The sequence below is a fragment of the Paralichthys olivaceus genome, chromosome 21 (assembly GCF_024713975.1).
Source record: "Paralichthys olivaceus isolate ysfri-2021 chromosome 21, ASM2471397v2, whole genome shotgun sequence".
NCBI lineage: Eukaryota > Metazoa > Chordata > Actinopteri > Pleuronectiformes > Paralichthyidae > Paralichthys > Paralichthys olivaceus.
The window spans coordinates 16634167-16649260 of NC_091113.1; the positions used below are offsets into that span (position 1 = coordinate 16634167).

The 15094-nt window shown below is 41.1% G+C and overlaps 1 protein-coding gene across 1 annotated transcript in view; it reads right to left on the bottom strand.

Annotated features, from left to right (window-relative positions):
- The window catches only part of ca10a (carbonic anhydrase Xa), a 239321-nt gene that overhangs the window by 166398 nt on the left and 57829 nt on the right, over window positions 1-15094 (bottom strand). The gene's annotated exons all lie outside the window — the stretch shown is intronic.

Here is a 15094-nt window from a genome sequence, read left to right on the forward strand (position 1 = left end):
AGGAGTGTGTGTGAGTGTGTGTGTGTGTGTGTGTGTGTGTGTGTGTGTGTGTGTAGACCAGGTGATTTCTATTCTGCACAAGCAATTGGATAATCTGTTTGACATATTACTGGCCAGTGTAGGGTTGGATCCATGCCCTTGACATTATTGGTCTTTCTAGATTTCCAGGTTGGTGTTGGTGGGGAGTCAATTAGTGATGGTGTTCAGTTACTTGACCTTGGCATTACAGCACCTCACTCCAAGTTCAATAAAATATGTTTGGCAGGATCAACAATGCAGGATGAAATGAAATCCAATTAGATGTAAGACCCACCAAGAAGGGACTACAACCCCCAATCTTCTGATCCAAAGTCAGAAGCCTCGTCCCTTTGGCCACATGGTCACAGGTGACTGCATTTTCCTATTTCACTTGCATTAAGGTTTAGCCGGCAGGTAGGAGAGGACTTTTGTTGTTCACTGATGCAGATTTTTTTATTTTTTAAAGTTCAAAATGCTAATTTTACACAAATAGGCCCAAAACAAAAGCACTTGTCATATTTCAAACTTGAAATTGATATAAAAGGTTTGTATTCAACCCAACCATGCAGGCTAATCTGTCCATAGTGATTACATCGAAACAAATTAACTTTGCTCAAAATGTCAGTTTTACTGTTGTTAGTAGCTGTTGATTTTTTTTCCATGGTAATGTTTCACTGCTGTGAGCAACACAAATCAGATTCCATTTAACTCCATTGTATTAAGGATGAGATATGTCATTGTCAGGTTTCTCAAAATCTGAGCAAATAAAACTGTACATATCTACATGGGTCTGTACAACCAGACATCATTTAACACCTTTAACACAGAAATGCAGAGTAGCTCTGCTGCTGCTATAGAATTGCATTTGTATATCTATCCTCTTTGCTCCCTCTCTCTCCACAGATAAGCCCACTCAGTAAGCATAAGGATGCCGTGAGCAGTTTACCAATGTCATATTACATGATTTATTTATAGATCCTCTATTTCTCATTTTTTCTCAATTTCCCCTCCAAGACATATGACAGTGCCAATACGCAGAGCTGCATTTTTACCAGTCAGGTCACTTTAAGTCTTCAATATGACACTGGATTTTCTTCTATCAACACAGGCCGCATAGGAAAAGTGTTGTACAGCCAGAAGTGGAGCCCAACTGTGACACTAGAGAAATTTGAAAACTCTTAAAATACTCGACCACAAACACACTGAGCGGACAATAACATGCTTGACATCTCTCTCTATTTAAAAGCCTTGGCGGTGCATGCTGACAGTGGGAGAGAGCCCTTTCACTTGCAGTAGCTTGAAAAGATAAAAGCAGAAGCGCATTTTTTTTTTCCAGGTTACCAAAAGATAGAAAGTGTAATATTTGTGCCTCCAAACATTTTGTCCTCAGTTCTTTGTGGTAAACGAGAGGGCTGTGTAATCGGCAGAGGGCCTTACCACTGCTTTAATCCAAACTAATCCCTCATACTGTACACCACTCCCACAATATCTCACATATCCCCCATATCCCCTCTTTAATTACATGGATCCCTTATCTTCCCGGCATCATTTGCATTTTTGTTCACATGGAATACAGGATAAGCAATTTTTCTGTTTGTGCTTTTACATATGTGTGTGTTCACGGCAACACAGAGGCTGTTTTTATATATGTTGTCTAATTCATTTAATAGTATGGTGGTGAAGTTTGATCATCCAGCATTAAACAAGCATGTGGTCCCTGGGTCAAGGCCATCCAACAGTGTGTAATCGGCACGGTTCGGCTCTGCTTAACAACTAAAGCTTTGCCACTCTGACGTTTATGATCATGCAGTGCATGTGGTCCATTTCCTCCACTTATCTGAGGTCAGGTTGCAGTGGCAGCAGGCTAAGCACGGTGCTCCAGATGTCCCTCTCTCCAGAAATGCTTTCCAGCTCCTCCTTGGTGATGGGATAAGTATTTCCTTCAGCGAGTTCTGCCTCTACCCAGGAGTCTCCTCTCAGCTGGCCATGCCTGAAAACCTCCAGTGGACGGCACCCAGGAGGCGTCTTGACCAGATGCCCAAACTACCTCAACTGGTGCATTTCCATGGGAAGGAGCAGCCGCTCTACTCTAATCTATCTCTCAGGCTGAGCCACCCACAATGTTCTGATCCACCTGACCAGAGGTTGTAGAAATCGAAATGAGCTGGATAAGATAAAAGACCAAAACAAATAAAAAATTGAATGAAGCACCTGAATGGTGGATATATTATTCTCTCTTGAAAAATGGAGTTGTACCATTTGGTGTGCACTTGATAAAATCTCTTTAGATTTCAACAGCCTTCACTCTCCAGCTGCAGGATGTCTTAATAGTCCATGTAAAGAGATCTGAATCTGGCAGGTTAAGTATTTCTCTGGGTCAAGGAGATAGAATAACTAGATTGAAAACCATCCAGTTTCTATCCACTGAAATAGTTTTGTTTTCTGTCTGACCCCACCTTAACACTATTGACATGGATGAATTGTATTTGTGGGCATCGGAGCATTTTATTCACAGTATTTAAGGGTTATATTGATAGAATTCTATCTTACAAAGAATATATTCAGATGTTGGTTGGTGAGAGGATTCGCAGTGGGCTTGGGTCCAGTTCCTAGTGCAATATTTCCCATGATGCCTCAGTTAATGGAGCACTTCTCATGGAGCACTGAAGCTCTCTAAGGACCCCCAAGATCTACTGTTCTTTCATCAGCCTCTGGGCGTCTCTGCTACTGCCTGAGAAATAATTACTGAACAGCTGAAACGCCAAGCCATATTTCTCCTGTCTCCGCTCCCCTCTTCTCCAGTACACCCCCTGAGGCCTGATTGCCAAATTATTTGAAGTATGATATGAATGAGGCAAGAGGAGCTGGAGCTTATGCATGAATAACAAATAAGGAATATAAGTTTGATGCTGGGCCTTTTTTTCCCCCCTCCCTTTGCAATGCCCTTAAACTTGAGGATAAAGATTTGATCAAACTTGTTGGAATTTGTATTCCTCCATATATCCCAGGACATCTGGAGGCAACAGTGACATCCAGGAAATGATGACTTGAATGTGACACTGTTGATCTGAGTGGCTCAAGTCGTTTTTTTCAAAAAAAGCCTTTGCACAGTTGATTATTTGAAGAGGACATGGAGGCCTTTGACGAGCCAGTGTTGTGACATCCAGATCGCTCACACCCCTCCCTTTTGATTCTCTCCTTTTCCCTTTCTCCTCTGATTTGATGCATCGCTCTCTCCGCTTCCCTTACCACTCTGTAAACTGGACTCTTGCCTTTTCCCTCTCTAACTCCCGCCGCTAGATCGCTCTCTCTTTTCATCATCACCTCTTTTTCCTTCTTTGCCTCTGCAGCTCCGCCGGCAGAACTGCCACTCCACATACTCCTGCAGCACTTACAAAATGGACACCCTGCTGAGAGCAGCCACCACTCCTGGCGTGAGTGGGAGATGAGAGGAGTTGCGGGAGAGAGAGTGGAGATGACAGAGAAATAAAGAAAAGAGTAGTGGCCCTAAACCATTGCCTGTTACAAGCTATGAGTGCTGAGCAAGAATTTCGCTGCTTAGTTTTATCTGGCGTGAAAGAAGAATAAGGCTTAAGTTTCCAGGGGTTATAGTGAATAAGGAGGCTGTCAGCAGAAAAAAAACGAGAGCATTAGTCATTTATTCCAGCACTTAAAACTACCTATGGTTAAGATTACTTCAGCTGGACTCCTTGTGGCTCAGTTGGTAATGACTATGAGAGAAATAAAGGTGGGGGCACCGTGACGGAGCAAACCTTAACCATACCTATACAAGGGAGGAGCTCAAGGAAAATGATTGGGAGAAGCAAACCAACTCTGGTTTCTCATAAGCATGTTCTAAAGCTAAATATATATATGAAGCATAACCTATTCTGGTCCTGCAATAACAGCAATAAAAACCTTGTTAAAACAAATGAAAGGATTCAGTCAACAGTAACAGTGCTTTGAATGTGAAACAGGTGCAGGAATTGTTTGACAATTATTTGATCGTGGTGAAAGATCATTTTCACTATTTGGTTGTGAACTGCGCATTGCATGCAAAGGAAATAGAAGGGACTCCGACTCTCTAGAAGAACAGCCAGCTCATTTGAAGGAGTTGTGCCTAAGACTGGCATCTTGTGCAGGGAGTGTGGCTGCTCCGAGTTGACAACACGGAAATGGAAATGGAAAGCAAGACGCACACATGCTGCTCACGAATCCAGTGTGGCCTGGGCATTAGTTTGACCTTTATGGACGAAATGCTCCCACTAACCAAGAGTTATATCCAGACTTGAGCACAGCATTACCTGAGACCTGCACTAAGTTGCTTAGCTCAGAGGTTGAGGCAGTGTGTGTGTGTGTGTGTGTGTGTGTGTGTGTGTGTGTGTGTAGGCGTGCAGTGCATTTGGTGATTATTACATCAGGAGGGTAAAACCACCAACACACTTGGGGGTTAATGGCCTGAAGGAGCACACTCGGCTGTATCACTTGATGTAGGGCTGTATAGGTGTACAATTGCTTTTGTAATCCCCCGAGCCCCTGTGACCTGGAAAGGTACGAGTACAAAGGGCCCGGGCTATACTTAGCCCCGTGCTTTCTTGCTTCAGTCACAACGCATGTACCTTATTGCCACGCTACCCGTCAAAGACTGAGGGAGGCAAGTGGGAGCTTGATGGGGGAGGGGGTGGGTGCTGACTAGAGGAATCTGCACGGTAATCCTCTGCCTGCTGTACATCTAACTTGTTCCCAGAGTATTGTCTAAAAATAGCAGCATTGTTTCCCATCCTGGTTTGTGCACAAGTCTCGGCTTTGCTGTTTGTGGAATTAAAGTAATGTATTCACACGGACGTTCATTTAGCCAACCTCAGGGCCTTATAAAATGGGGATGAGTGTTGGAGTAAAGCCACGAAATAAAACAACACAATATAAGAGCTCGCCAAACTTTAAATGGTGAATTCAAAAACAAATAAGACGAGACAATCAGATCATGTGGCATGAAGACAGAAAAAGACAATGAGTCGTATAAAAAAATATATTACAAGCTTAAATAAATCACTAAAAACTGCACGCAACTTCAATTGGGTTGTGATTGGCAGTGTTTTATGTGTGTGGAATGAGTGCAATAATGGTTCAGAATGTAGAAAAATACATATTTAAAGTGTTATGTTGCAAATATCTTTGAGTTTAATCAACAATGTCTGATGAGAAGTGCAACCCCGTTTCCTATAATAAAATGAATTGTTTGTTAGAAACTAAATATCGGACGTGCATTCATCTCATCCTGGACAGAAACACAACATCTAAAGATGCTCTGTGTCTGCTGGGTATGTGAAGCAGAACATAATTCAGTAATAACACAGAATATGTCAGATGTTGTGTTTACAGCTTTCTCTGTTGTCCACAAGAGACCCAATGATGAAATAAAGCAGCTTCGGGGTTGTGAGACAATGTTTTGAACATCCTCACATATTACATCTGTTCACCATGAGGAGAATAGAGCTCATTCCACACAGACTCCCTTCTCTCTAAGCAACATCCAAGGTCAGATAATAGAAAAAAGGGCCAACCAGCAGTGCACTGTAGTGTCTATGTTGAAGGACTTTCTTACCAAGACTGAGAGGCACCAACTCCAACTATCTTGCATATTTCACCAGTAATTTAGGAATGCATATTTAGACATAACTGTCCAATAGGATACAAACACCTACACAGAGAGTGATGGCAATTCCATCCATTCATTGATGTGCTGTTAGAATGGGTGAAGCAAGTAGAGGAAGATATATAGGGATGCTATGGGAGACATCTTCAGACTTGGGGGGGACAGTTGCTCATGTTACTTTGTTAGCGTTTGTATATTGTTGCACCTTCTGGTCTCCTTGATGCATCAAGTCTACATTCAAATCTTCTGAATAAGACATCAGCTGCTGCCTGAGTTCTCCTTTCACCAGCTTCCAGAAAACCTCCATAACAAGGGTCTGGGAAATATTTTGTAGGGATATAACTAAAGTTATGTGTAGTTTTGTACTGCATGTACTTGTATGCTGTTTCACCTCTGTTCAAGGGACGACAGATGCATATAAGTTTGTAGGTAAAATCTGGTTCTTCTCATGAAATGGTGGAATTTATGTTTGTGCTTTACACCGTTACTTTTGAGGAAGTAAGAAACGTAGGCTGGTCAGCTGAAGCCCCTGAAGTCCCAGAGTATTATATTTTTTGATCTCGTTCCCACAATATATTATCTTGACTGGTACATGCTTTGAAGACAAGTTGCATTTACAGCTTTTAAGAGTTTGTCAATTTCTCACTCATTATAATTGCAACATGGTCCTTCTGTCGCCTGATCCTGTTCTCCTTCAGTATGCGCAGCAAATGATTCAAGACAATCCTGTGTCTCTGTGTAAGAGCAACTACTATGTCATTGTGCGACATTCCCAGGTGAAATGAAAACTTGATTCGCTGCATTTTCTCCAACTATGGAACAAATCTGGTGGCTGAGTGATAATAACACAAACATCTTCATTATCTTGTGCACACAATATAGTAATTGCTCCCACAAGATAATAACCTTAGTAAAAAAAGATAATCTTTTGGTTCTTCAGGGGCTCTGTAGCAACTCAGCTCAAAGCTCTGTCGAGTTGCAGATTGAGGTGACGCTTCCCTGTAGTATTTATTTATTTATTAATTTATTACTGTGAACGACCCCTTGACAAGATGTAATATGATCAACTGATGTTAAATCATTGTTCAAGACCTTAACCAAGGGCTTACCATTTCTTAAACACATCAATAAAAACCATGCTATGATTGCTAGGTGTTGATACTGTAGGAAAAATATGTTGATGTTGGGAAGAATTTGCAGATACTTTTCATATTAATATGTCCCTATTGTGTTTATTGAAAAATATTCGAGGGTTCAGTGTTACTTGTTGGTTTGTATCACGTTATCTTAAATGTATTAATTTAACAACTTTCTTGACTTTGCACGTCACCGACAGGAGAAGCTGGGAAGAGCCTCAGTCAGTGATGTTTCCCTTTCTGTCTCCCTCTCTCCCTACATGGCACTCAGACCTTTAGAACCCAGGCCTTTTTATGTTTGTAGGTATATTCTGGTTAATTGTTTGAAAGGTCAACAGGAGTCTAGAACATATTTTAATCATGTTGGTCACAAAAGCTTCTACCTGTTGGGTTGCCCCTCCTGGTGAAAGCAACAGAGTGAACTTGTGGCCTGGATGGTTTGTTATTTGAGGGTTTCTTTTGTGCAGAATGTGTTTTTTTCTGGTTTTGCTCTGTTGAAGAGAATTGTTTGATAAGTTTGGATGGGGTAGATGTTCCTAAGAAGGGCTGTAACGACCAGTTAGTTCAGCTTGAAGCGTTTCACATTCTAACAGACGCGGCAGTTCCAATGACTGAGGTTGTGACGACAGATGAATTGGGTCGTCGGAAGTATTTCAACCCTCGTGAGGTCGTTTCCCAGGTTTCATATGCATTGCTGAAAGCTTATGAACTGGTATCTAAGGTGCATCCTCAGGGATAAGCGATTAAAGTGAGAAAGCTTAATTTGTAATCAGAAGTCAAAAAAATCAACAACCACCGATGTCATTTTCAGACTTAAATCAAAGAAAACATCCTGACAAATAGAAACCTGTGGAACTAACCCCAAATCCTTCCTCTTTCTTCCTCTGCACGTTCCTCGGTGTCAGAGGAGTTAAAGAGAAACAGGAATGAATCTGGCAGCTGCAGACTGAGTCGTGCCTTAAAGCTGAGCTTCACAATCACACGAGCAGGCCTGAGCCCAGTGTGAGCAAACGAATAGCCAAAAAGACTTGAAAGAGGATTGTTAAAATAACCAGAAATAAGAAAAGAGGGTGTGGAATGAAGGAGACTGTAACAGGAGCACAGAGGAGGCAGCAAACGAGTTCTCAATATGTCAGGAAAAAGAACGCACATGAATTATTGTCGTGCAGCTTTGCTTATTATAACGTCACAGATCATTAAAACCATTAATTGTTTTTTTATGTTTTGGCTGATTGGTGCATATGTACGTATACTGAAAACCATCCAACTGGAGTGGCATAAGACCATGCCATTGCTATGGATGCCATTCTTCATCCTATTTGACTACTTTTACTCCTTAAATTGAATTAATGTACTGTATGTACTGTAGGTTTCTATTTAGAACTTGGGACTTTCAGTTGTAAATTGCACTTCCCTCTTAAGCATAAGTTCTGTCACTTAAGTGCTGAGAAAAGTCTCAGAGTGGCATCATAACCACAGCTCACAGCATTTATAATGACTTTGTTCATCTTAAGTGTCACATAGAGCCATCATGCAGCAGCAGAACAATGGAACATACAGAACTAAATGTCATGCATCCATTAGTGTTGAATCGCACTAGTGCTTTCCCTGCTATGACTCAAAATGTCTGCAGTGAAAGTATGTTATTACCTTTTGCTTAATGGTATGTTTAAATGTTCCCTTAAATAGATTTCATTCTGCTTTTACATAAAGTATGACTGTATCTTTTTGTAAATTTGCGACATACATGTTATACAATGTTTTATAGATTCCAGATAAATATATCTAATAATTAGAAATAATATTGTTATAGAAATTAAAAATAATTTCTATTACAATTTATAAAGATGCATTTTTCCGTCGACTTTCTTGATTAAGAGATGGTGATGAATGCTGTTGGATGTTGTGACGGCCCTTTGTGAGTTTTTTATTCGTATTTGAAATGTAATGTTTTGGCTATACTTGCTTGTGAATGCAATGTTTTCCTCTTGTAATCTAGTCTGCCCTGCTCACTCCAACATACCGTAGCAGGGTAATTAAAAAGCTGATGCAACGCCCCAGCACCATCATAACTTTCCACCAAAGCTGAACATTTTTTTCTCAGTGAGAGCTAATTTGTGCTCCTTTTTATTCTTTTTTTTTTTTTTTCTGGCTGTTTTCAAAATCCTCTTTCAAGTCTTAGCTCATGTTGTTGCTTCAGAGATCAGAGTAGCAGAAAAGGACTGATTTACCACAGGAGCTGGTGTCTCACTCTCACAGCGGAGGGGTTTACAAAGTGAGGATAATTTCAGTTTTCCCCAGTGGTGGTTTTCTACTCTGCAGAACTGAAACAATTTCCTGGTGCATATCACCAATAGTGTCTCCTATTTAAGACACCATGAAACGGTGTATGAGCGAGCCATGTAGAAAAATGTTTGTGTTACGGCTAAGTTTAACGCACGGTGTGTTCTGTATAAGGTAGGAGCAGAAAGTTATCTGCGCAATCAGCCATTGCAAAACCAAAATAGCAACAAGATTTGAAAACTGAGGAAGTGTCAGACTTTTTAATGTGTTCTTCCAAGATCCCAGTGTTGGTTTTGCCCTGAATAAAAGGAACACAGAAACTTTTGTGTTTGTTGTAGTTGCAGCGACAGAAGTCTGTTTGCACTGAATTGAAGAATGGAGTTAAGATTGTGGGAGCGGAGAGCTACTTTGCTTGTCTAGACAAAGAACATGAAATCCAAAGAAAAGCTTTATCAATCTGGGTAAGACAAGCATGCTCAAGACGAGTGGTACACTGAACAGGGAAACTTTTACAAGATGGAAAGGACCCGGAGATGAGAAGGGACAACAGAAAAAACTCAGACTCAGTTGAATAGGTTTTGGATTCCTTCTTTGATTGATTCAGCTTTGAGAAGATATGTCGACATACTTAAACAGCATAGATAAGAAAACCCTTTAGCTGCCTTCAGACATGCACTGAACTTGCAGTTTCTCCCCTGAGGTACGTGTACGTGTTAACGCAAATGTTCGAGTCAAAGTGCAAAGTCTGCTAAATCCAATGTGAGCACACAGAACAGTAAATCTGTGGATAGAAAAAGCGATGCCATACACGTAGGAAACACTGACAAAGATGTCAGGGGGTTTGCGGTGATAAGAGCCAACGCTGGTGTTGCTGCGCTGTAAACAAAAACAAGTTGAAAACTGCAGCAGAATGAATACGTTACTTCCTGCCTCCCGCCTGCTGCTCCACCACCTACCTGGATCCTGCGGAAATATTTGTTGCTGTTGTGAAAACATCTGAGCAGTGAACGCCCCGCTACATCGTACATGTCTGAAAGGAAAACTGGAGAAAGTCTGGAGCCAATTCTCCAGAGATCCTGCAGGACATGTTTGAAAACGGCTAACGTGAAGACTGGTGGCTCTTCGTTGTGTTATCTGCAGCAGTCTGAGCAGAGCAGCACAGGCTTGTCTGTTCGGCGATGTGGGAGTTGCTGTCACTCCAGACATGTAAAAGCACTGGCCTCACTGTTGTTAAGTGATTTGTGTTAAGTGCAGTGCAGCTGAAAGGTAAATGTGTACGTTAAACGGAAGGAGAACTATGGAGGACAAAGCTCTTACTGGCGGTTAGGGGTTGGGTAAAGGATTCGGGCAGGGAGACAACAGCACTTAATGTTAAAGCAGAATAAACTGCCTCTGAGAGCAGGATGTTTAAAAATGTTAGTATTTCAATGCTTCTGGTTTAGGTTTAAGGGTTTCAGCCAATGCTTCTTGAAAACAGAAATTCCATTGAAGTTCTTGTCAAGATTCTAACCGTGCAGGATGCACTGCTTTCCGCGTCTTTTCGAACCAATTACTGCATGATGAGGCTGAGTTACCGCCATCTGGCACCTGTGAGGTTCTGCAGGAATGTGGTAGATTCTCTGCTGCCATATTCAAATTCATGCACATAATCTGCAGATGCATACATTAGTCATAAGATTAGGTTAAATAACATTAAACTTGGATGATCCTTGTGTGGGTTGTTGAGATGCAGAGAGAAGGATATAGATTAAGAGCAGAACCAATACAGAGAGCACAGAAAATAATTATTCAAACAAGAGACCATGAGGGGAAGGCGGCGCAGGATAAAGTAGGTGGTTGTGCATCATCACATCACAATATCCATATATTTGATGTTATTGTGGTCATCGCTGAAGTGTTAAGGTTAGGTGGAATAGCATTGTGGAAGACATGCGTACACACACTATGACTCACACCATGAGCAGAATTGAACGAATAAAAATAATCACAATATAAAGAAAAACAAATTCTGAAAAGTCTAATGATACTGTTACTGAAACTGTTACTGAAACACTTAATTAATGATCAATGACTGTGATTTATTAGTTGTGACCAGCTCTTCTACAGCTGTCTCTGCCGTGTCCAAAATAACAGAAATAATAAAATAAAATAAATACAAAATATAAGGGTTAAAAAATGAAATAGTCATCAGTGGTGCCATCATCATAAGGACACAAAAAACTAAAATCTGACCAAACAAATATCCAACCATCCCTCCAACATCACCCATACACCCTGATTCCTTGAAGGTTGCGCAGGGAGCTGGAGCCAATCCCAGCTGACATTGGGTGAGAGGCGATTTACAGATTCAATTTGACTGGCACTTTCCACGGAAATCTCCAAAGCCTTTGTGAATAAATACACATAAACCTGATAAGTAATCATAGAAAATATCATAGTTTTCTCCAGTACAAGAATTCATTTCTTTGACACAGGGTTGCTCACTGAATTCATAAATCAATACCTATTGGCTGTAAAATAAAAGCGTCCGGAGCACAGAGAGCTGCGTCCCGTGGAAAATCTGCAACAACCAATTAAAGAGCAGCCAAAAACTTTCAGGATCCACATTCACATACATCTGACCGGCGCCCCGCAACCCAGAAGTATTATGTATTTAGATAGAAATTAACCAAATACAATTTGAAAACAACTTCTATTAAATACTCGGGTGCTTATGATCAACCAAAAGCATTGTAAAATATTATTACATAAATAAATTATATTGACATTTTTTATTCAGTCTTTTTTATCTCAAGATGTTGGAGGGGGCGGCCCCAGCGCCCTCTATTAACCAGCCAACACTGGTTTCAGCTCTTATCCCTAAACCCCTGCTGTACAAACACTGAAGTATGAAATTGAAAAGTAGCATAAATGTTTGGCTAGATGTATTAGATCAGTGGTGGATGTCAAAGTTTTTCTAAATCTGGGGCAATAGAGACTTTTGACAGCACAGAGGCACTTCAGGGACCAATCAGATATCAGCCCCGCCTCTGGATCTATCGCAGTCTTAGATACCTTAACTGCTCATTAAACTAATTACTGTATCCATGGCAAACCTAGCACATACTGAAGTGCAGCCTATAATTTCCACAAATGGGTCAATGCTCACAATAAAACATGCACATTTCCTCAACCTGCTGACCCGCATCAAGACAACGATGATTGCTTACACGATGCAACACGTACAGATAAGCTCAGCAACTGTAAACTGGTTCACTGATGGCATGTTTCACACTTTTACATCTTTATATACAGGGGTGGATGTGTTGTGGAATACATGCGTGACAGTTTTTACATGTTCATCAATGGAAAGAATCATTCTATTGGATTGGAGCTAGTTTACCAGGCATCTGTAGGCCTCTCCTAATCTCTGGTTCAGGATTGTGGCTCAATGCTGCAATAGCTGAGACTAGCAAAGCACACTTTAATTTCTGATGTAATAGTTAAGAGTTTATTTCATAGTTTAGTGCTCACACTCTGGGTTTGGGAGGATTTAAGGTTAAACTAAAAACGATCCTTTTTGATAAAGCCTATTGTTAGTTCTGGATCAGGCCGGTCCTGAACCATCCCTTAGTTATGCTGCTATAGGTGTAGACTGCTGGGGGAACTCCCATCATGCACTGAGCACTTCTCCCCTGCTCTTATTCCTGAACACTCGGTCCAGAATGTCAACCCGTTGGCTGACATGTCTGATGCAAACATGAACCACGACAAGATGGTTTCTAAAAATTAAATAAATTGGTCTATTATGAGTCTGAGAACTATGGGTGTTAATTGTTTAATATGGTGGATGTAGTACATTGTCATTTACACTAAAATGTTTGCTGCTGTTATTTTCCTTTTATGCCTTTTTAAAGTTTTTCTGATTATTTTAGTGCTTCCTCCCCATCTTCTACAGTTGCCCTTAAATCACAAAACAACAGCAATGGTCTAATTGTATTTCATGGCACGCTGTGAGAGAAGGATCTGATCAAATCTTAGTTTCAATCTGTGTCGGGCTGAATGTCGTTAGCTTGTACAGATTGTACAAAGATTGCGTACTTCATCAAAATGTGACAATGTAAATAGAAAAAAGTACATGAAAGCAGAGGAAAGTATTCCCTCTGCGTCCCTGTGTGGTTTGCATCTGAATCAAAATGAATTGAACTGACAAGCACAAGCCTCCACATTTCTATCATAACTGTCAACTCTTGTCACAGATGGCTCACACGTTACAATGTAAAGGAGCCTTAACATTATTATATGATTATAGTGACTATAGGACTCTGAGGTGTTATGTGAGGGTTATGTTTTCAGATAACAACTGAATGAATTACCTCGAAACTTAAGTGGAATGGCTTTTCACGAGTGGCAAAGAACTGTTGTGCTATGATGATATAAAAGATGCTTCAACAACCATTTAACTGTGTTGTTGTTATGTATTTGGTGATATGATTTTTTTTAAACTAGTGATTACTATTACTCAGGAGTCAATGCATGTGTAAAAAACCATCACATACACACATCTTTTCTGTTTGTATTGATAAGTGTGTTTTGGTTTGGGATCGGTAAAAGCTAAAGTTTATATGGCACTAATATTTATTATTATCAAAATGTGGATCTAGTGAATTTTTATAAGTGGCCTGTTGGCAGAGGTATGCAGGTTTTTGCTTCCATGCATATTCATATAAAGCCAATGACGTTAATATTGAAACAGCAGGTTATACTTTTTTTTTTTCCTTTTTTCTTTGTTACAGTAGATAGTCCTCAATAAAGACCAGACATCACTTGCTGAAATGATTATTCCCCACTTGGATTACATTTGATAGAAGTGAGGTGCCTCTCTCCACTCACTGATCAAACTCATGTATGTAGACTGCAGAGGATCTCCTGGCATTCCTCCCCTGTGTATGTATTTCCATCTGTGACAAGCCATCTCAGGGGAGTGGAAAAACTCCATCCAGGCAGCCTCTGCAGCTCCCCGGGTCATCTTATTAAAACACTGGCATGCGAGGATCTGGCGCACGCACACACACACACACACACACCCAACCAAAACTAATTCTGTGGTTTTACTCCCAGGTACTGCACACCAGGGGCCTGAGGTGATTCATCACTTCCCACAACTGCACAAAACTCTGCATAGGCACCTAAAATGCACAAGCACACACTTTTAGATACATGTGTTTACACACACAAGCTCTCACACACACACACCCTTTTGTATACCAAAGGACACACATCAGTCGTTTTCTTGACTCTCCTCTTTGAAACACCTGCTTCGCTTCCCCTTTTCTCTGCCTTTCTGATTCAAATTGCTGGCAGTTTATCTGTTTGACTGGGTGGAATTGAGAAAATGGACTCAACTAAAAGCCTCTGAGCAGCAGTAATGCGGCAGCGGGTTGGAGGGGACCAGAAAGTGGCCCAGCGCTATTTGTTGGCTGTACAATAAAACAACACAATATACCATGAATCTCATCTCGATGCCTGGGAAGGCTGATTTGAATACAAATCAACTGCAATCACAACAGCAGCGGCGACAGGGGATATCTATCAGCGTAACGTTGTGCTGAGCCTGGAGATCGGCACATGTAGAAGAGCAGAGCAAGAGGTCCACAGGCCCCTCAGATCTCTGCACAGCCTGCTGGTTAATGGGCTTATTTATCATAATTTTTGGTGTTTTGCCAGCAGAAGAAACAAGGAATCGATGTTTTGGGGGCACCACATCAAGGAAAGATCACAGGGGCAGAGGAGGGTGCCGAGCTTCGTCTCTGTTGATTATTCGGCCTCTCTCTCTTGCGGTCTCTCTCTGTCTCTCTCCCCCAGACGTGCTGCTGGCCCAGATTGAATTGATTAGATAAGACTCCTCTGATTTCCAGCATGGCCCAGACATGATCACTCTGGAATGCCAATAAAACTGCTCTGTCTGGGTCATTTTTCTTGACCCACAGTGAGGAGCCGCGAACCGGATAGTTGGGGTTAC